We start from the raw sequence: 22,421 nt of genomic DNA on the forward strand, positions 1-22,421 counted from the left end.
CTGGACTGACCACAGAGTGCCACACTGTCCACATATAGTGGTCATATCCCTGCTGTAGTCCACAGGATCATTACTGTGCTAGAAGTGGGTCTGTAGTCTGCTGCCCCTAGGATGTATGTCCATAGGCAATGGTGCACATGTCTACAGCAGATGTGACCTCCCACACCCAACATGTCTGTTAAGACACCCCTATGACGGTGGCAACAGTCTACATATATACCCGCAATACATCCGTGATATCCCCTTGCACTACGGTGTTGGGACTATTGGTACTGAAGTAGGACTCTACTCCATGTTCTGGGCATATGGTAAACAGATATGTGTGCACATATATCCACATATCTATGTAGATATATACACATATACATATCAACATACATATATGGCCATATACATATCCACATACATATATGGGGATATATATGTACATATATACATATAAATACCACACATATACATATACACAGCACTGACTTCAACAAGTGGCTAAGCATCTGATGTCATTCAAGGGAATCCGTTATCTGTCTGCCTGGGGTGACATCATGTACAAACCACGATGCTCTGGCAGAAACGGATTGCATGTGTTGCCCCTGGGATTCAGGTTACTGGCTACAGCTCTTGGCACCCCCATAGTGCCTTATCTAGGCAAGGTTCAAAGGACAAAACCACCACTGCAACAGATACAAGCATACAAAACTGACGGTAATGCGACTCAATGTTAGAAGTCTAAACCTAAACAGGCGGTCTCTTGAGCCACACATACAAATGGGGAACATTGATATTTGTGCAGTAACTGGGACCTGGTGCAATGCTCTAGAGAGCATACCTGTAATACCTGCCTACAACCCTTATCACACATGTCAGGCAACAAACCAAGACCACAACACTACAGGTGGAGGAGTGTCCATATTCACCAAGGTCATTCACACCTCCAGCCTAGTGTCAAACACAATGCATCTGAGAATCACCAGATGCAACTAACACTATGTAAGACTACAATCCACATTGTAGCTGCCTACTGATCCCCTCCATGGTCCAGGCTTCTCATTACACCATTATAAACATACTGGACAATATTAAGATACAATCAAACACCATAATACTGAGTGATTCCAAATACTCGGTCATTAACTGGGAAAACAACTCGTGTACCACCACCCTTCACCAACTGTTCTGGGAACACATACGTTCCAAACCCCTGGATCAACTAATCCATTGTCCAACCAGGGTCTCCAATATCCTAGACCTGGTCATTACCAACATAGGTGTCAGATGCTGCACACCAGTGGCCACCCCTCATAGGTCAGTTCTGACCATTAGGTAATCACCGTTGACATCCACAGCCCACTCCAACCCAGCAGTAAGGAGCCTCCATGAATACTCTCTGCAAAGCCAATGCCATGTTACTCAAGTCAGATGTGACAAACCTCACGACACCCATGGAGATGGGAGGTGAAAGTGCAACTGGTGAATCCTACACTAAGGCATTGTATGGGCACATCCACTCGTGCATGAATTGTGCCCTCCCACATAGAACCGAAACATTGTCCTCCAAATAAGGAAGCCAATCTTGTGCTCCACTGCCATGAACAGTCTATACAACAGAAGGGAGACACTGTTGCAGTTAAAATGATAATCCCAAAACCGAAACTGCTCCCTTACCAGCCTCAGTAAGAAGCTGCTATCCCTCAAAATCTGCCACAGCTTGTTACATAAATATAATTGCCATAGATTCCAAAGACAACCACAAGGCATTCTATAGTTATGTCCAGGATCTATACCACAATGATCAGAATTGTTCTGTGCTACAACAGATTGGCATTAAATATACTGATTCAAAGGAGTGTTCCAATATCCGGGCAGACCAATTTAGTGCCACATTCAGCCTCCCTCCCCCCTAAAGGGCACATCTCAGTAACAAAAGGTTGCCAAATTCCAGTAATCATGGCCACACAGGTGGAAACCACCAACTCCACTACTAGGAATACAACATCCATGGGACCAGATGACATCCTGGGCTGTGTAGCACATGAACTACTACATAACCCTGCATCTCACCTAAGTGCCATGTGTAATCATAGCCTCACCTCAGGCTTCTATCCCACTGAGTGGCGCACAGCTACAGTTATCACACTCCACAAGGGGTATCCACCTTGGATCCCGGGAACTACCGTTTCATCAGTCTGATGAGCCTAATCTGCAAGGGCATGGAATGCATTATCATGCAACTTATTAACAAAGACATTGGCAACCAGTAAACACTGGACCCCACCCTGGTTAGGCTTGTGCAGGGCCAATCTTGTCTCCTGAACCTGTTTGACTACTTTGATTCCATCTCCAGAGCTGTGGAGGAGGGTAAGGCAGTGCACACAGCCTATCTGGACTTCGCCAAGGCCTTCAACAACATCGCCCACTCTAGAGACATAATTAAACTTGCAAAGCTGGCCATAAACACCTGTATCACCCAATAGGTTGCCAACTGACGTACCAATGGAACCCAGACTATAAACGTATCCATGTCCGATCCCTGCTCCAGACAATTGACAATTGGAGTACATCAGGGTTGGTCCTGGCACAGCTCTTGTTTGGCATCTACTTCCCTGAAGTACAGGCCAACACTACGAAACTCTGGCTAAAAAAGTTCACAGATGACTGCAAATTGGGAGCCATTACTGGATCCCCAAATGATGTGGATATTCTACAACATGGCTTTACAGAAACAGATGCTTGGTGCCAAAGCCATGGGCTCAAGCTTAATGCCAAGTAATGTATAGTTATCCCCTTTGGACATACCATGCACCCATGAATTACCACATAGGTGGCAGTACACTAAACACCGAAAGTGTGCTGACAGACATAGGGACACAGGTGGACAGTGGTCTCACCTTCATTAACCATATAGCCACAACAGTAAGGAAATCCTTCTATGTGGCACACCTCATCACTGAGGGCTTTACATCCAGAGAAAATGGGGTAATTGTTCCACTGTAGTCATCCCTCATTACACCATGTATAGAGTACAATGCCCCATTTGGTATGTACTTTGCAAGACATCTGCGACAGCTGGGAAGGCAGTGGAAATACCTCACTATAAGAATCACAGGCATCAAACAGATGGCCTATGCTGACCGTCTAGACATCCTCCAGCTATAGTCTGTGGCATATTGTCTACACAGAGGCTATCTCTGGGTCACATACAAGGCTATGTAAAACCCTGGGAAATGACATCTGTAATATGTGTATGTACTGCCATGTACAGTACATGTGTCTATGTGCTCTCATTACAGTAGCAAAGGGTATTGAGTGTCATGTCTGGGACACACAAGTATATGAGGCCTGCACAGCACTGTTATCCATGTGAATGTGTGACATGCAAGGGTAGCAACCCAGGGTACATGCTGTCACACAGGCATGCAGTGTAACATGGCATTACTACTGTCGACATTGCTGTCCCAGGGAAGGGTGCAGTGCTAACATTACTACTGACAACAAGCACACTTGCGGGCATAGCTGCACTCTGAGGGCTCACTGTTGTGTTCCTGGTGTGTGGGCTGTGTCACCGTATATATCCCCTATTGGATAATATTATTCAGACATGTGGAATGTAACTGTAGAGTATCGTCGGTACAGCACATGTTAGTGAGGGCTTACAACATGTAGTAATGGCATACTTATTGTTGTCAAACATCCATCTGTTGACACATTCTTCCTACTGCATAGCTATTCACCAAACTGGTGTCTGTCAGTCCCTCTACAGATGTTCAGATGGCAGGTCTCCAGCTGGGATATGTGCAGACAACCTATGCTTGATTGACACTGACATGTGTGGCCAGCTGTGTACTACCTGTCACATATAGGAGACATCACCCTGTATGGGTCACATGCCATGGGTACCTACACTACACTACCACAGTCAACTGAACATGTTTGGGTACAGGTCTCCATCACAGACACTAACCATGTGTTGTAAGACATGTTGCATACATGTCAATTGGATCACCTTGATGGCCATGTGTAGAAGGCACCCAGAGGATTGGCTGATGCATGTCACTCTCACCCTGCCAGTCACTAACATGGTGTCTGTCGATAGATTGCCTGCTGGCACATGGCAGATGGCATGATACCAATGTACACACACCCCCTACATATCCAGTCCCTCCATGGACAACAGCCAGGTACACAGCTATGACCACCTGCAGCAATGCACCACAGTATTGACACGTGTACATGTGCATTACTGAGGATAGTATTGTTTGTGTGTTAGTACACCTGTAGTTGGAAATTCCATGACAGCCTTTACAACCAGCACCACTCCCATTGCCATAGTCAGATGTGGCCGCTGCTGTATTGGACATGACATGTAGCCTGTTACACTCCTCTCTTTAACAGCTACATGTGTCTTGCAGTACCAGCACAACAGTTTTGTACAAATGAGTTGGTAGGCATGGGAATCCCATTGAGGTCTGCCACGTGTGTGTATGTGTGCATGTCTGCATATCTGTAGGGTACACCATTCCAAGCCCACATACTCCTATTACAATACACAGTGCCACACAGTAGTACAGATATTGTTGTTGTCGCCCATAGGCGTGGCATCACAATGCAACCCCCTACTATGCCTGTGGCATGTGCATTACATGCATAACCCTGTGGTACCACTGTTGTGATATGCAATGGGTTGTATTGGCGTTGTGGGCAATGTGTGATAGTGGGTATGTCAGAGTATCAAGATGGGTTCCAGTGAGTACAATATCCATTGGGGGATGTGGATGCAGTGTACAGTCATTACACCATGGTACACCTGGTATATGGCCCACATACCACTCTCTGGTGACCACTGTCACCATCACCCATATAGGTAACTGATAACAGGATGCAGCCCAGTTACACATGTGCTGTGTGCAGCCTACCTGTAACACATTGGACACACAGACTAGTTAGTTAGCAACAATACACCCAGGTCTTTAAGATGTGTGTCTGCCTGTTATGTGTCAGTCAATGTGTATATGATGGTATGACACACTATGTATTCTCCATATACAAACATTAAATCTCCCATTACCATATTGTACATGCCTGTGGATGTTCTGCATGTAACATGTGACCTGGTACACACCTCACCCTGAACATGGTGTTGTGTGTGCAATGAAAGACACATAGTTCAGTAGCAGTACATACCTAGATATGGGGTCTAGACACAGTGTTGCCAAGTAAGGATGTGTGTGTATGTGGATGGGTTGACATAAGGGTGCAGATTATACAGGTACCAGCAGGCCACCGGTCAATGTTGCACTGGCAATAACTGTTATACAAACCTGTGACATATGTGAAACTGTACACCAGATATGTCACAGCAATGGTGTCACCACAGTGATATACCCTTGTGGAATATGACTGCAGACCATCCTCCTGCTGACACATGTACACCTATAACACAAATGGATAACATTATGGAGATAACAATCAGTGTTAATAACAGCTAAAATGCATCATAGCTACATGGCTACACTACCTGATATGTATGCATTACACATTACCCCTGACAACATCTTACACTGCAGTAAATTGCAGTACTCTATTACAGTCACCGTGTGCATCAGAACCATATTAGTCTGCCCCTGCATCGATGTTATGGATGACAGGGATGTGGCACAGGTATCATCATATGCACAGGGTGTGTTGCTGGTGTGCCAGAGGCCGAAGGTGGTCCATACATGTGTCACCATGTGTGTGGGTGAGGGGTTTGGTTCATTGATTGTGGCATGGTGATATGGTGTGTGTCGGTATGGGGTCGCCCTAGGTCTGGTTGCATAGTGTGTGGGTATGCATGCACACAGTTCTGCCATGTGGCTGTCCTATATGGGTGTTGTTGGACAGCTACAGTCCATACCTGGCAGGGTGTGCAGTTCACTGCCTTGGGCCATGGACATGCTGACCGTGCCTGCCAGGGGTTCCATGGGCATGTGTAGGTACAGACATTGAGGTGCTACTCTTCCCTAATGATGACAGATGTCCGCTGGAACCATGTCCCACCTTGGACTGGCCAGGGCAACGTGCACGAGGCCTGCTGTGGTGTGGTGTGGACAGCACCTCCCGCGATGTGCTGGGGCTGGTATTGCCACTACGGGAATGGATTGGTGCCCTGGCATGTCCACGTTGACCGCCAGCTGCTGGTGTTTCTGGCCTATATCCATGTGGCCGTCACACCACTCCCACTGCATGTTCAAGCACAGACATGCCACGGTCAAGAAGGCCCACCATCTCACCCCACCATCTATCCATGACCTTGGTCTGTTCATGGAGGGCAACAGCAAGTTCATGGCAGTTGCCACTTACAGATGAGAAAGCAGACCTCTGCAGCTTCAGGCCCTTTCTGGTGTACATTTCCATACATGCCTGTGCCTCCATTACGGCCTGAAACATGCTCCTGGTGGTAACAGTTGTGGCACCTCTGCCAGGGGCATGATAACCTGCAGCCCTCCCACAAGTACCATGGTACATCTGCCAATGTAGTGCCCTGCCGGACATCCGGCTATGCCGACTGTGACCCGACACAGTTGGCATGGACACCACACTTTCCTGGTCACTGCCACCAACTGCCAACTGTTCCTCTGCTATGGCCACGTGTAATGGGGTTTGTAGGGGCACTGTAACTGTAAGCAGGCTTGGGATGGCTAGGAGGATGATGACACATGTTGGCGCAGTGTCGGCCTCTGACAACCCCATCTGTGCCTCAACAGTACCATCATCATCATCGGTGTCTGTACGGACACCTACCTAAGTTTGCATGCAGGAGGGACCTTTACCAACCTTGCCACATGTGGGGGAAACAAACACACACTTTAAGACCTGTACAGCATTGTATAACAGTACACACACACACATACTCACACTCACACACACACTCACACACACACACACTCACACACACACACACACACACACACACACACACACACACACTGACAATCCACCTTGCTACCTCCCTTTTCCTGGGTTTACAGACAGTCCCTCATTCAGTTACATATGTTCCCCATCCTGCATGGCACTTGCTAACATACATTCATTACTACTACCCATTAACATATCATTCCTCTCTATGCCTACACATGTAAGCACAGCACATGACCTGTTACTCCATCACCTCCCTGACTTGGGTGGTGTAGGTTGTACATAGCCCCACTGCTGTCATCCAGTATTACCCTGTGTATGTCCAGTCATGGTGTACATGGCCCCTATTTGGTTGGGGCTGCTACATTCACTACATATGTCACACACTGGAGACTCATACTACAGTCTTGCTCAGTCCATGCCACATCTGCTGCACAATCAACCCATCATGCGGACAACAGTAATACCTGGGTACACTCACTGATGTGCTCTGGTAATTCCCCATTGCAATAGTAGTGCTGCATACGTGGTTAGACAGTTATATATCTGCTGCTGGCAATATGATGTGTATACCTGGTATTTACTTTCCTTCCCAATGCATGTTCCATGCTACAGACCTTGTTATGTTATCAGCTGTCCTGTGTTCACATATCAGACAGGTTGTCCTGGTGCCTCATGTGTCACTCCATGTACATGTACAGCACAATCCCAAGGAGAGGTACTGCCATGTGATCAATCCCACTATTGCCTGTGCATACATGGACACCCGCACAGACACACATGTCCACACACATCTGACATGCATCAACCACACTCCACTCCACCAGATTGCACTTACAGACACAATCAACACACACACACGCACACACACACACACACACACACACACACACACACACACACACACACACCTACATGTGGGTTTGTACAACTTTTGTACACACAGTCCTCCCATTGCCCTTCTGTCAGTATGCATTACATATGGTGCTCAATAGCATGCAGTGCAACTATAGTGACTTCATGCTAGCGGCAGTATACATGTGTGTTATGCATGGGCTGTGTTGGTAGGTGATGGCCCTTCCCCTTGTTAACACTGTACCCATGTACAAAGTGTTACTGTGGACCTGTTCTGCATCCTGCCTTGTACTGTGCACCATACCTCACAGGTGTATAAACCATTGCTGCAAATTTAGTACTGTGTCAGTTATGTCAGCTCCAATGCTCACAGCTCCTATGTGTTAGAGCAACTCATACCTGGGATGATATGTGAAGAGATATTATTTATGAATGCCCGATGTCTGCTTTACAGATCACAACATCAGCAGTGCACATATGACCAGTACAAGACTATTACACTGACAACCAGCAGACCTTACCATGGCTGTGTGGGGCTTCCCTACACATGTTCCAGACCTCTGCATGGTTGCAAGGTCTACTCATGTGCACATCCCTTGGAGTGCACACACTGCTGTCCCTATTGCTGAGGGGTCAGGGTTACTTCTGCACGGTTACTTAACCTGACTTTGTACAGCTACAGCCATGAGGGTATTGTTTCACACATGTCCCTACTGTAGGCGGTGTGCCCTGCCATACTACTCATCCCTGTGGACACATTGCACATTGACAGGGTGTTAGTTATCTTGCATGTGTCTGTTGTACCCTTCTGATACCCCAACATGGTCTCTACTGTGATGCAGTGCATTTCACAGCAACAAAACATGAATGTGTACAGCATGCAGTATGGCTAGGTGTGTTAGATGTGTGCATGGAATATCCCATATCTATTACATGCCCAGTGTATTGTTATGCATGAACATAAACCATACTCACCGGCTACAGGCTACTGCCATGGTGGTATCCTGGAGGGACCTACATAAGAGTGTGAGAAAGTTGATGTCTGTGGCCACAGCTGTGGCATTCGTAAAGGGTGAGTGCAGCATTATGTTACATCAATAGTAGAATTCCACAATAATACAGCTTATGCACGACCGTTTATTACTGCTACACAGCAACAGACTATGTATATGATATCTCATATTTGCATGATGTACCTGTACAGATGCCGATGCATAGACAAGAGTGGTGTACTGATGTGCCCTGGGGCCTGACCTGCATGCTCCTCAGCCCGTGTGTTGGTGGCACCCACCACCACAATGTGCCCTGCCAAGTGTCGGTGCTGCAGGCGGGTAGGTGCCACAAAGCTGCTGAGAAGCTCCTCCACATGGGTGGAGGGGTGGATGGGCAGGTTGCCCCCCCCCTGTTGCAAGGTGGTACCCCCGTATGGCAGCTGCATGCCAATATACATGGTGAAGCAGGTTGGTGCAATGATGCTGGACCTGCTCATAGCTGCGGTTATGCAGTCCAACATCATTGACCCTGTGGACTAGATAATTCCACAGGGTGGTCCTCTTCTGCTGATCATGGGCTATCCAGCCAAACAGCTGTTCATAGTGCTGTACCAAATGTTCAATTATCACCTCTGTTTCGGCAGCACTGTATGCTGGCAAACGTGTGGGCCATGTTCCCTGGAAGACATAAAGATGGAAACAGGTCTGAGTAACTCATACAGCAGGGTTACCATAGTTCTTAATACACATCTTTGTCTCTCCCCACCATATTAGCTACAACAAACCGCTCACAGAATGCAATTGGTATGTCGGGTGCTTACCTACCATTGGGATATATGTTGTATTGTGCCAAGCTTTGTGCTATGTCTTTGTGCCATGCTTTGTGCTATGTGTTTGTAGCCATGTTGCCTGTGGGGACACTCTCTTTGCTGGCGTGTTACAGGCTATTTCACCTGCATGCCACTGTTAGTGCCACTATATTTATATATATATATATATATATATATATATATATATATATATATATATATATATATATATATATATATATATATATATATATATATATATATATATATATATGTACATATATGTGTTGCTATATCTTGTAGGTTGTTGATATACCTATATCTATTTGAGTGTCTGTGTATCTGTAGACATACATGTCTCATTCTATATCACACATATATTTATCTATATGTGGGGTGCATACAGACATCTGGTCCACATTTTGTAACTGTCTTTCATTCACAGCTGCACTGTCCTGCCTTGCTGCAACACAGGCAGGTGTCACATGTGAACACACACAGACTAACCATTAGGGTGGTATATAAGGTGAGAGATTGCTGGTAAGCCTATCATACACCTATGGCATTTGTGCATGCTACATTACACATTAACATAACTGTCCTGCAAGTGGTGTGCTCTGACACCCATGTGTCTATCATGATGGCAGTACTTCCACCACCAGCTATTGCCCACACTAACATAACACACACAGATATTATGTTTAAATCTTTGTCATTCATAGCTGATCTGCACATTTGGTGGTTATGTCCCACTGCCTACAGTATTGTCCAGAGCAGTTGTTCAGCAGAACATCATTACAGAGACAACTACAGATGGCACATATCAAACATTCCACATCATATATCCTATTAATCTCTACCACATACTACATTCAATTACATACATTTATGTTTTACATACCTTTATTTTTTTCTGATGGCTGTGATACCTTTCTTTTTTATCTGTGTGTCTCTGTCTGTCTGTCTCTCTGTGTGTGCCTGTGTCTGTCACTATCTGTCTCTCTCTCTCTCTCTCTCTCTCTCTCTCCACTAGAGTGATTGAGCTGGTTTGAAAGGATTGCAGCATGGCTTTTGTAGGTGATGCACATGATCAGGTGATGGGCTCTGCACCAATCAGTGTGCAACAGTTGCTAACTGCATGCAGCCTGCTGTGTAGTGATTCAGATAACCACTGTCAAGGCAACCCAGTACTATAAATTGCTGACTCATGTGGGCATTGTCCCTTAACCTTTCCAGTATGGAGGACATTCTTCCTGTATGTGGGCAAGCAGTGTTACAGACAGCAGGTTGCAATACCTGTTACAGCAGGACTTGTAGACACAGGCGAACTACACATTTGTATGAGGTTCCAGACCTACAGACAGAGTGAATAGTGTTGTTATGTGCATTGTATATTGCTGGTCTTGCAGTGTTTGCATGTACATAGTAGTTTAGGATGGAGTGCTGTTTGTCTGCATAGCTCTCAACTATGGGCCTATCCACATGATGGCCAGTGGATTGTCTGCTTACTTTTGCCTGTGCACAACACAGGTCTGTCCTAGATATATCACCAGCAATATGTCTGTTGTGTGCTATTAGTTCATGGCTACATCCATTTGTGTTTCTGATGTCTTATTCCTGCATAAGGGTATGTTGCATCAAATCCTGTAGCACCAGCAATTTCCAGGGTGTGTAACAGCATTATTGCAAGTATGGCCCTGTGTTCCTGCCTCTGTCCTCCACATATATGGCAGGCTTTGTCCCGCTGTGATACTGTTAGGGGTTGTTAAGTAATGGCCGATCATTATTTACTGCTAGCATTCCTGCTATCATTCCAGTCATATTATGGACTCCCACAAAATTTGTTGGTCAGGGTCCATACATGAGACAGATACATTGACATTGCCACAAGTAATAAATTTCCCCCTAGGACTTGACTACAGGGTGTAACTGGAGGCTGCTGAACTACATCTGTAATTGTTGATCGTTACTTATCTTGAAGGCAAATCCTTTGTCTACTGTTGTACTAACTGAAGGACTTGGCCTGGACAGCATAGTATGTTATACATCCACGTTGTCTGCATCTACTGTTTTGTGTGGGCCTTGCATTCATCACTGATTAAAAATTTCAAATTCTATGTGCTGTAAGTAATGGCATACATTATTGTATAGTGCACAAATAAAGGTTGTCTGTGTATGCATACCTGTGTGTCATGGCATGTCCTTTGAATTGTGAGTGGGTATATGTGTAATGTAAGTATTCTCATTTGTGGGAATGGTTGCCACACTACACATGTCACAGGTACCAGTTACAGGGCTTACGGCTGAGAGATATACTTTGCACCCAGTGCTTCCAGACTACTTCTACATATATATGGCTACTAATACCTTTTGTCTGTGTAAATGTGTATGCACCTATATATCTCATATACCTTATCTATATATATATATATATATATGTATATGTATATATATATATATATATATATATATATATATATATATATATATATATATATACCTGAACACATTTGTCAATGTATAGATGTGTGTGCATATCTATACCATTGTAATGTGTAGCCCTTCCACATTGTACATTCCCTACGGTAGCATGACGTTTCTGTATGATATGTTACAGATATTGCCTTAACATGTACAGGTGAATTGGATTGCTGTTAAAGTTTTGTAGCTGTGTTGTGGAGGGTCCTGAAGTCAAGTACTGCACGTGCTGGATATTGGATTGCACAGCATATCCATTAGGGCTGGAGGGTAACATAGCACCAATTACCTGGTGTACCTCATTTGTGCCCCCACCCCCATTAACTGTGCCTAAGGTCTGTTATGTTATAATGAGTGGTTCAGGATTTTGTTCCCATGTGGAAATGCTATACACATGTCTAGCTGTACATATGTGTGTATATATATATATATATATATATATATATATATATATATATATATATATATGTATATATATATATATATATATATATATATATATATATATATATCTATATATATATATATATATATATATATATATATTTATATACATACATATATCTGCATAATTATATACGTGAAACCCCTATATATATATATATATATATATATATATATATATATATATATATATATATATATATATATATGGAAACTACGACCCAAACTGCAGAATCCTATATAAACGCATTCTACGGACATCTCCAGGAATGCATGGATCATGCTATCCCAAACAAAACCAAGACCCAATCATCCAAAGGCAGGCATCCAGTCTGGTGGACCCCTGCCATAAATAAACTGTACAACACCACCAGGCTGAACAAGGAGAGGGTCACGGTGAGCTGCCTGTCGGGCGCTAGGATCCGCCACATAACACAAGCACTCAGGTCACTCCAAGGCAAGTACAAATATGACTCAGTCATTGTCCATGCTGGTGTGAATGACCTGAGACGTACCTCCCTGGACTACATGAAAAGAGACATAAAGGAGCTCTCTGAGAATGTAGCCTAGGCCGGTATGACCCTGACCTTGAGTAGCATCTTACCCTCACCAAGAATGATGCCACAATATGAAGACAAGATGATCAATTTCAACAATTGGCTTAAGTACTGGTGTCATTCAAAGGGGATCCAATGCCTGTCAGCTTGGGATGATATGCTTGACAAGCCACGATGCTTCGCTAGGGATGGCTTGCACCTGTCACCCCTGGGCTTTCGGATATTGGCAAAGGCTCTTGCTACCCCCATAGTGCCTTTTTTAGGCAAGGCTCAAAAGATAAACCCACCTCCATAGGTATCACAAGGGATAAGAAACTAAGAGTAATGCTACTCAACGCCAGAAGTCTAAACCTCAAGATGCACGCACTCAAAACTCTCATTAGCATGGAGAACATCGATATCTGTGCAGTAACAGAAACCTGGTTCAGGGCTCCTGAGAGCACCCCAGCACTACCAGGTTATACCTCATACCATGCTTTTCGGCCCCAAAACTTGGATCGAACCACAAAAGGAGGGGGAGTATCAATATTCATCAAAGATACCCACACCTCCAGGTTGGTGGCAAAGCACGAAGCTTCAGAGACTATCCATGTGCAACTAACAGTGGGTAATACTGCCTTCCAGTTTATAGCCTGCTACAGACCACCCTCCCAAACCCAGGAACCCCACTCGGCCTTTCTGAGAACACTGGAAAATATGAAGGTCTCTCCAAACACCATTATATTGGGCGACTTCAACTACCCAAACATAGACTGGGAGCATTACTCTAGCTCCAACACCCTAGCCCAAAGATTCCTAGAATTTATAAACTCAAATGCTATGGAACAACTTGTTACCACACCCACAAGAGGGGAAAACATACTGGACCTGATCATCACCAACATGGGGACTCTATGCTCCAGACCAGAAGTGTATCCCTCACTGGTAAGATCAGACCATAAACTAATCTCACTGGATATTCACATCCTGACTCCACCCCCTGCCCAGAAAACCACAGTGAAAAACTTCTCTAAAGCAAATTTCACACCCCTCAAAACCGAGGTGGAATCCTTCAAAGCCCCCGGGCCTGTGGAAAATACGGCCCAGACCGCAGAATCCTTTATAAACGCATTCTATGAACACCTTCAGGAATGCATGGATCATGCGATCCCAAATAAAACCAAGACCCAATCCTCCAAAGGCAGATGTCCTGTCTGGTTGTCTGGTGGACCCCAGCCATAAACAAACTATACAATAGAAGGAGGAAGCTACTAAATGATAGAGCAAAATCCCAAAAAGGGAAGGCATCACTGATCAGTATTAGCAAAAAACTATGGGCACTCATAAAATTGTCTAAGGCCAGCTTCGAGAGAAAAATTGCACAGGACACTAAGGATAATCACAAGGCTTTCTTTAGTTATGTTAGGAACCTGGGTGGTAATTCCCAGATATGCTCAGAATTAGTCCAAAATGACCTGAACCCACAGACATTGCCAACATCCTAGCTGACAGGTTCAGCGCAAACTTCTCCCCCCACTCCCCACCAAAAGGGCAAATATCTATCCCAGCAGAGTGCTGCCCCCCTGACATCTCAGATGCTCAGGTAAGAGCCGCCCTCTCCAAAGCAAAAAACACAGCATCAATGGGACCAGACAGTGTCCTGGGCTGCGTCCTACATGAACTCCAAGAAGAGCTAAACCCAAACATAAAACTACTGTTCAATCTCAGCCTTACTACAGGATATGTGCCCAAAGAGTGACGTACAGCAACAGTGGTCCCTCTCCATAAAGGTGGTGCCTCAACGGATCCTGGAAACTATCGCCCCATAAGCCTGACTAGCTTGGTCTGCAAAGCTATGGAAAGGATCATCATGGACCTCATAAATAAAGATATTGGGGACCTACAGACACTGGATCCTACCCAGTTCGGCTTTGTTAAGGGCAGATCCTGCCTCTTAAACCTGGTTGATTTCTTTGAAACAGTCACCAAGGCCATTGACGAGGGGAAGGTGGTCCACACAGCCTACCTGGACCTCGCAAAAGCCTTCGATACAATACCCCACTCGGGCATTATAGATAAGCTCACCAGCTTAAATATATACCCCTATGTCACTAGATGGATTGCAAACTGGCTCAAGGACAGAACCCACATGGTTAGAATTGCTGGAGCCATGTCAGACTCCAAACCAGTTACAAGTGGTGTCCCACAAGGCTCAGTCCTGGGACCTCTCTTGTTCGGTATATATTTCTCGGAGGTACAGCCCAACACAGATGGACTGTGGCTGACCAAGTTCGCAGATGACTGCAAACTGGGTGCCATAATCGACTCTCCAGCCAACACAAACATCCTCCAAAAGGGCCTCATAGAAACAGACAACTGGTGCCAGAGCTATGGCCTCAAGCTAAATGCCAAAAAGTGTATAGTCATCCCCTTTGGCAAAAACAAAGTGCCCACAAATTACCACATAGGTGGTAATCCATTAAGTACAGAAGAAATAATTAGGGACCTGGGGACCCAAGTTGATAGCAATCTCTCATTTGACAACCACATGGCCAAAGTGGTTAGAAAAACATTTTATATAGCCCACCTAATCATGAAGGGATTCACATCTAGATCAAGGGAGGTCATTGTGCCTCTTTACTCATCCCTCATCAGGCCCATAATTGAGTACAATGCCCTTTTTGGGATGTACCTTACCAGGCACCTGCAGCAACTGGAAAGACCCCAAAAGTACCTCACCAAGAGGATCAAAGGGCTCAAACAGATGCCATATGCTGCCCGGTTAAAGAAACTCCAGCTCTACTCAGTGGCATACCGCCTGTTCAGAGGCGATCTGTGCCTGACATATAAAGCCATGTCCAACCCGGAATTAATGGACATGCTGCACCTCAGAAAATCCAAATCCCATCGAGATACGTGCTCGAGAGACTTGAACCTCAGCACTGAAATAAATAGGACATGCTGGAGGGACAGATTCATAACCCAGAGGCTCCCTTCACTCTGGAATAAAATCCCAGTCCAGGTTAGGCAGAATCCCTCATTGACTCTATTCAAGAGGAATCTTGATGAGTGGATGGGAGATCATAGGTTTACCCCGGGTATCACTTCTGTGTCACTGTTAGACAGAGGCACAGTATACTAACCTCGAAAAAGGGCATAGCAAAATAAATTTAAAATGGGTGGCGAAAGCCAAACACATTCTGGCTAGGCTTATAAATGCCCTAGGGCAGATAGCCTAGTATGAACCTATGAACCTATGAACAGAAGGAGGAAGCTACTACATGATAGAGCAAAATCCCTAATAGGGAAGGCATCTCTGATCAGTACTAGCAAAAAATTACGATCCCTCATAAAATCCTCCAATGCCAGCTTCGAGAGAAAAATTGCACAGGACACCAAAGACAATCATAAGGCTTTTTTCAGTTATGTTAGAAACCTGGGATGCAACTCCCAGACTTGTTCTGAGTTGATTCTAAATGACAAAAAATGCACTGAACCCACAGACATCGCCAATATCCTGGCAGACAGGTTCAGTGCAAACTTCTCCACCCCCTCCCCCCCAAAAGAGCAAGTATCTATCCCAGCAGAGGGCTGTCTCCCAAACATCTCTTATGCTCAGGTGAAGGCTGCCCTCTCCAAAGCAAAAAAACACTGCTTCCATGGGACCAGATGGCGTCCCAGGTTGCTTCCTACATGAACTCCAAGAGGAACTAATCCCTCAAATAAAACAGCTATACAATCTCAGCCTCACTACAGGATATGTGCCCACAGAATGGCATACAGAAACAGTGGTTCCACTCCACAAAGGTGGAGCCTCTACGGACCCTGGAAACTATCGCCCCATAAGCCGGACTAGCTTAGTCTGCAAGGCTATGGAGAGGATCATCATGGAGCTCATAAACAAAGACATTGGGGACCTACAGACACTAGATCCTACCCAGTTCGGCTTTGTCAGGGGCAGATCCTGCCTTTTGAACCTGGTTGACTTTTTCGAAACAGTCACCAAAGCCATAGATGAAGGGAAGGTAGTCCACACAGCCTATCTGGACCTTGCAAAGGCATTTGGCACAATACCCCACTCGGGCATCATAGATAAGCTATCCAGCTTAAATATAAACCCCTATGTCACAAGATGGCTCAAAGACAGAACCCACAGAGTGAGAGTTGCTGGAGCCATGTCAGACTCGAAACCAGTCACAAGTGGCATCCCACAGGGCTCTGTCCTGGGACCACTCTTGTTCGGTATATACTTTTCCGAGGTACAGGCAAACGTGGGCGGACTATAGCTCACCAAGTTCGCAGATGACTGCAAACTGGGCGCCATAATCAACTCTCCAGCTGACACAAACATCCTTCAAAAAGGTCTCACAGAGACAGATAACTGGTGCCAGCGCCATGGTCTAAAGCTAAATGCCAAAAAATGTATAGTCATACCCTTTGGCAAAAACAATGTGCCCACAAATTACCACATAGGCGGAAACCCATTAAGTACAGAGAAAGTTATTAGGGACCTGGGGACCCAAGTTGATAGCAATCTCTCCTTTGAAAACCACATTGCCAAAGTGGTTAGAAAGACCTTGTACATAGCCCACCTCATCACGAAGGGTTTCACATCTAGATCAAGAGAGGTAATCGTGCCCCTTTATTCATCCCTCATCAGGCTCATCATAGAATACAATGCCCCTTTGGGATGTACCTTACCCGACACCTGCAGCAATTAGAAAGACCCCAAAAGTATCTCACCAAGAGGATCAAGGGTCTCAAACAGATGCCATATGCTGCTCGGTTAAAAAAACTCCAGCTCTACTCAGTTGCATACCGCCTACTTCGAGGCGATCTATGCCTGACATACAAAGCTATGTCAAATCCAGAATTAATGGACATGCTCCACCTCAGTAAATCTAAATCCCTTAGAGCCACATGCTCGAGTTACTTGAACCTCAGCACAGAAATAAATAGAACTTGCTGGAGGGACAGGTTCATAACCCAGAGGCTCCCTTTGCTCTGGAATAGAATTCCAGTTCATGTGAGGCAGAGCACCTCACTGAATCTCTTCAAGAAGAATCTCGATAGGTGGATGGGGGATCGTAGGTGTGTCCCAGGGATTACTCCCATGTCACTATTAGACAGAGGCACAGTAAACTAAACCTTAAAGGGCACAGTATACTCAAATCAAGGGGTGGCGTAAGCCATACAGAATCGGACTAGGCTTATAATTGCCTCAGGGCAGATAGCCTTGTATGAACCTATGAACCTATGAACCTATATATATCTATATATATATATATATATATATATATATATATATATATATATATACATACACTGAACATATTTATCTATGTACAATTGATGTTATATGATTATCTGTGAGTCATACATATACACACATATATATATATATATATATATATATATATATATATATATATATATATATATACACCTATAGCTGTTTATCTGTCTACATTTACAGATATATATCTGTCCATATGTCCATGCGTGTTTGTCTTATATTTTTGGCCTGTACCTCATTCTCTTGGCAATTGACATGGATGATCTTAGGACTGAAGTCAATCACTTGTGCTGACACTTTTGTGTTTCAGACTTTTCATCTCCATCAAAATATGTGTTCTAGTACATATAACTGTGTAACTAGCAACATTTTAAGTGTATTAGAACAGTATTTGACAGATATCCCTATTTGTACCCACATTTTGGCACACTTTGTCTGGAATTCTTGCATTAAGAGGTTGTGTGGTATGCTATTACTACATTTCCTGTACTGTTGACTGATTGTGCCGGATGATATGTTTTTGAAAACAAGAGGGTTATGTATATTTGTCATGGCTTACTTAAATCACTTTGTGTATGGTGTACAGTGTCCTCGGTTCGGGCCTTGCAGAGGCTGTATATTTTGTTGCTGGGCAGAACACCAGCCGTTGGATACAGAGTGATTAAGGGACATTTGAGCAGTTGTAAGCAGGTGTGCGCGGGTGTGCGCAGGTTTGCACGGAGCTAAGCAATGCTAACCTCCAGGTGCAGTTTCTTACACTCAGCTTCTACTATGCTTAATCTGTGTAGGCAATGCTTATCCCCATGCAAACACACTTAAACAGGCTTACTACTGCTTATCTATGCTTACTACTACTTATTTGTGCTTAAACCTGCTTACTAGTGCCTTATTCATTATGACACTGACACTTCACATGTGCATGTAATGCAGTACTCCAGTTCACATTTAAATGTTATTTAGTAGGTTATACAGCAAAACGATGTTCATATACAGATTTCACATGGAAAATAGAATGTACTGCAGTGGGATTCGAATTGGGAATGTGTGCTCATTAGGCGGATGCTCTGCCCTCTACAGTATTGCTGTTCTGCTTCATTTGCATATTTCTACCATAATGTCATACCCATGTTCCCTTCCCCCAGCCCCCGAGCTCCACGTACACAGCATCCATCCATTCTCCAGTTGCTAACCCAGCCATACCACACCTTCACACATTTCCCTCTCTGCATGTCTCGGTACCTCCAGTACACTGTCTCAAACCAAGTGTCTGCAGGCTCTTCATCCGTTTAGTCCACATACGTATGAGCCTTCCCTTGATCCTCCTCCGATACTGGTGGAGACATCAATGTGACCCACAACTTTTGGTTCATCCCACCAGGGACAGACCTGTCATTGTGTCAAGAGTAGACTTAGCTGGTCTACACTGTTTCTCCCACTGGTAGCATCTTGTCAGGGGTTTGAGAAGCAGCGGTTTGATCACACACCTGGCCAGCCTCATCTCCTGGGTCTGCGGAACTAAAGCCACAGATGTGACATTCTGTGCATAAAGCACGCCCACATGCCCTCACGGCATGCACCGTTTTTCATTATTCTCTTCAGTATTATGCAAGACTACTATTCTCACAGTATGATTGGACAGGCACTGTTCTTTGATGCATATAGACTGCTTAAAATAGTGAGCAATGTACACATGCTTGCTGGTATTAATGTACATACTTACATACATTTCCTATACTGTTGAATGACTGTGCTGGATGATATGTTTTTGATCACAGCAGCTGAATGTGTATCTGCCATGGCTTAGTGGTAACTCACGTAGACTATAGTGTGCAAGGTCGGGGGGGTTGCAACCTGGCAGTGCAGATTATTTTGTTAATGGCCATGACAACAGCTGTTGGCTACAGAGTGACTAAGGCACTGTAGAGCGATTGTAGGTGGGTATGTGCTGGTTTGTGCGAGGCTCAGTATTGCTGACCTCTGGTTGCGGCATCTTACACTGAGTTAGCTTCTACATTGCTTAACCAGTGTGGGCATTGCTTACCACCACCCAAACAGGCTTACACCTGCTTGCTCCCACATACCCCCTCGCTACTTCATGTATTTAGTTTCATTTGTCGATTGGGATAATCCAACTGGATGCTTGTCGATGTTCAGCAGTGGCCCAGGGAGTAGAGCTCCACAGTGAACCCCAGCTACTCATATCAATTAATACTGAGGTGTTCACATTCATAGAGAGTAACAGATGTAATATAGCTACGTACCACATTCTTCATGCTTAGTTTACATTAACATGTTGGTATTATACATGCTTAGATCAGGTTTGCATGTCAGGTATGACTGCTGACAAAGGTCAGTTTAAGGTGAAGTTGGATTCCAGTTTAACAGTTCTAGATAGGTTACACTCAGGTATTCAGGTTAGGTTTAGTTATTACATACCCGTGTGGTAGAGTAGAAGAGAATAGTGAAGGAGTAGGTAGGTAGGTAGAGGGGTGACATTGTACCTGTATAGTAGCCTGTTGGAAAAACTGGAAGGGGAGCAATAGGAAGGTTTGTCAGATGTTGGGATTTGTATGCAAGGCAGGACAAGAGGTGTCGGTTTCACTAGTTGATGTAGGGGTATATATTGTAAGTTGGGGGGATTTCGCAAGGTGGTGAGCATGTGCTGAACCAAGTTTGCTTGTGGTGTTCCTTCAAGTGTTATTTACATGTGGGACAACTGAGGTAATACATGTGGGTAGGGGGTTCCAGATTCTGCCAATATAGTTGGGGAAGAGGGTGTCACCTACGTGTAACTTTAAACATTAATAGAAATGGAACAGGGGTTGATAGGTAAGTGGTGTCCATGGGGCACAAAGAGGGAGAGATAGGGGAATTATCCAGAGATGTGCAGGAAGGCTGAAGGGAAGGTCCACAGCTGGCCATGTCTTCTACAACAACTGCTGTGCATATACACTATATCTGGAGGTTGCATTGGACACTCACACCCCTGGGTGGGGGTGTGGACTACAATAATAACTTGTGATGCCAATTAAATCGGCTTACATGCCTACAGTGAGGTGTTGCAACCATGTGTTCTTTGGTGTTATGCAGTGGGTTTTGCAACAACAAATATGGTTATACTGTACTTTGCCATGTAAAATAGACTGTGCTATAGTGGGACTCATACCAGGAATGACTGCTCGTTAAGCGGCAGCTCTGCCCAATTCTCACTATTGTTTACATCCCCGGGGCTGTCCAAATAGAACTGCTCCAGCCAACACCTGCACGCCTCAGCCCATAATTGCATACCCATAGTTCCCCCACCCACCCCTCCTCTACAGCACCCATCCTTACTCTGGGTGCAGGTCGGGTCTAACCACACCACTACACACTGCCCACTCTCCACTTCTCAGGACCCATTTCATATGCTGTCTCGACCTATGGGTCATCAGGCTTTCCCAACCTTGTAGTCCGAGTACATACATGGCCTGCCATGATAAATCATTACAGGGATGGCACACCGATCATCAACAATTTTTGGGGTGTTCCGCAAGGGACGCTCCTGTCTCTGTTGCAAGATTAGACTTGGCGGGTCCACAGTGTTCCCCCCACTGGTTGTGTTCTGCCTGTGGTTTGGGGAGCAGTTGATTGTTTACATTGTCTGTGTGTTTGTTTGTATGTTTCCCCTGTCTGGCTGGTGGGGGTAATGCTATATGTTACACGTTTGTTGATTAGGCCACTCACCCCATCGGCACCGCCTGTGAACATATGTCATTCTTAAGTGCTGTATCATATCATAGCTATATATCTGTGTATATACACACACATACACATACACACGCGCGCACACACACACACACACACACACACACACACAGATATATATATAGATATATATATATATATATATATATATATATATATATATATATAAAATATATGTATATGTATGTATATGTATATATATATATATATATATATATATATATATATATATATATATATATATATATACATATATATATATATATATATATATATATATTTATGTGTGTATATATATATATATATATATATATATATATATATATATATATGTATATATATATATCTAACGACATGTGGATGTATGGATGTCTGC

This window comes from Protopterus annectens, chromosome 1.part1 (genome assembly GCF_019279795.1).
Source record: "Protopterus annectens isolate FY-2018-M chromosome 1.part1, PAN1.0, whole genome shotgun sequence".
Lineage (NCBI taxonomy): Eukaryota > Metazoa > Chordata > Ceratodontiformes > Protopteridae > Protopterus > Protopterus annectens.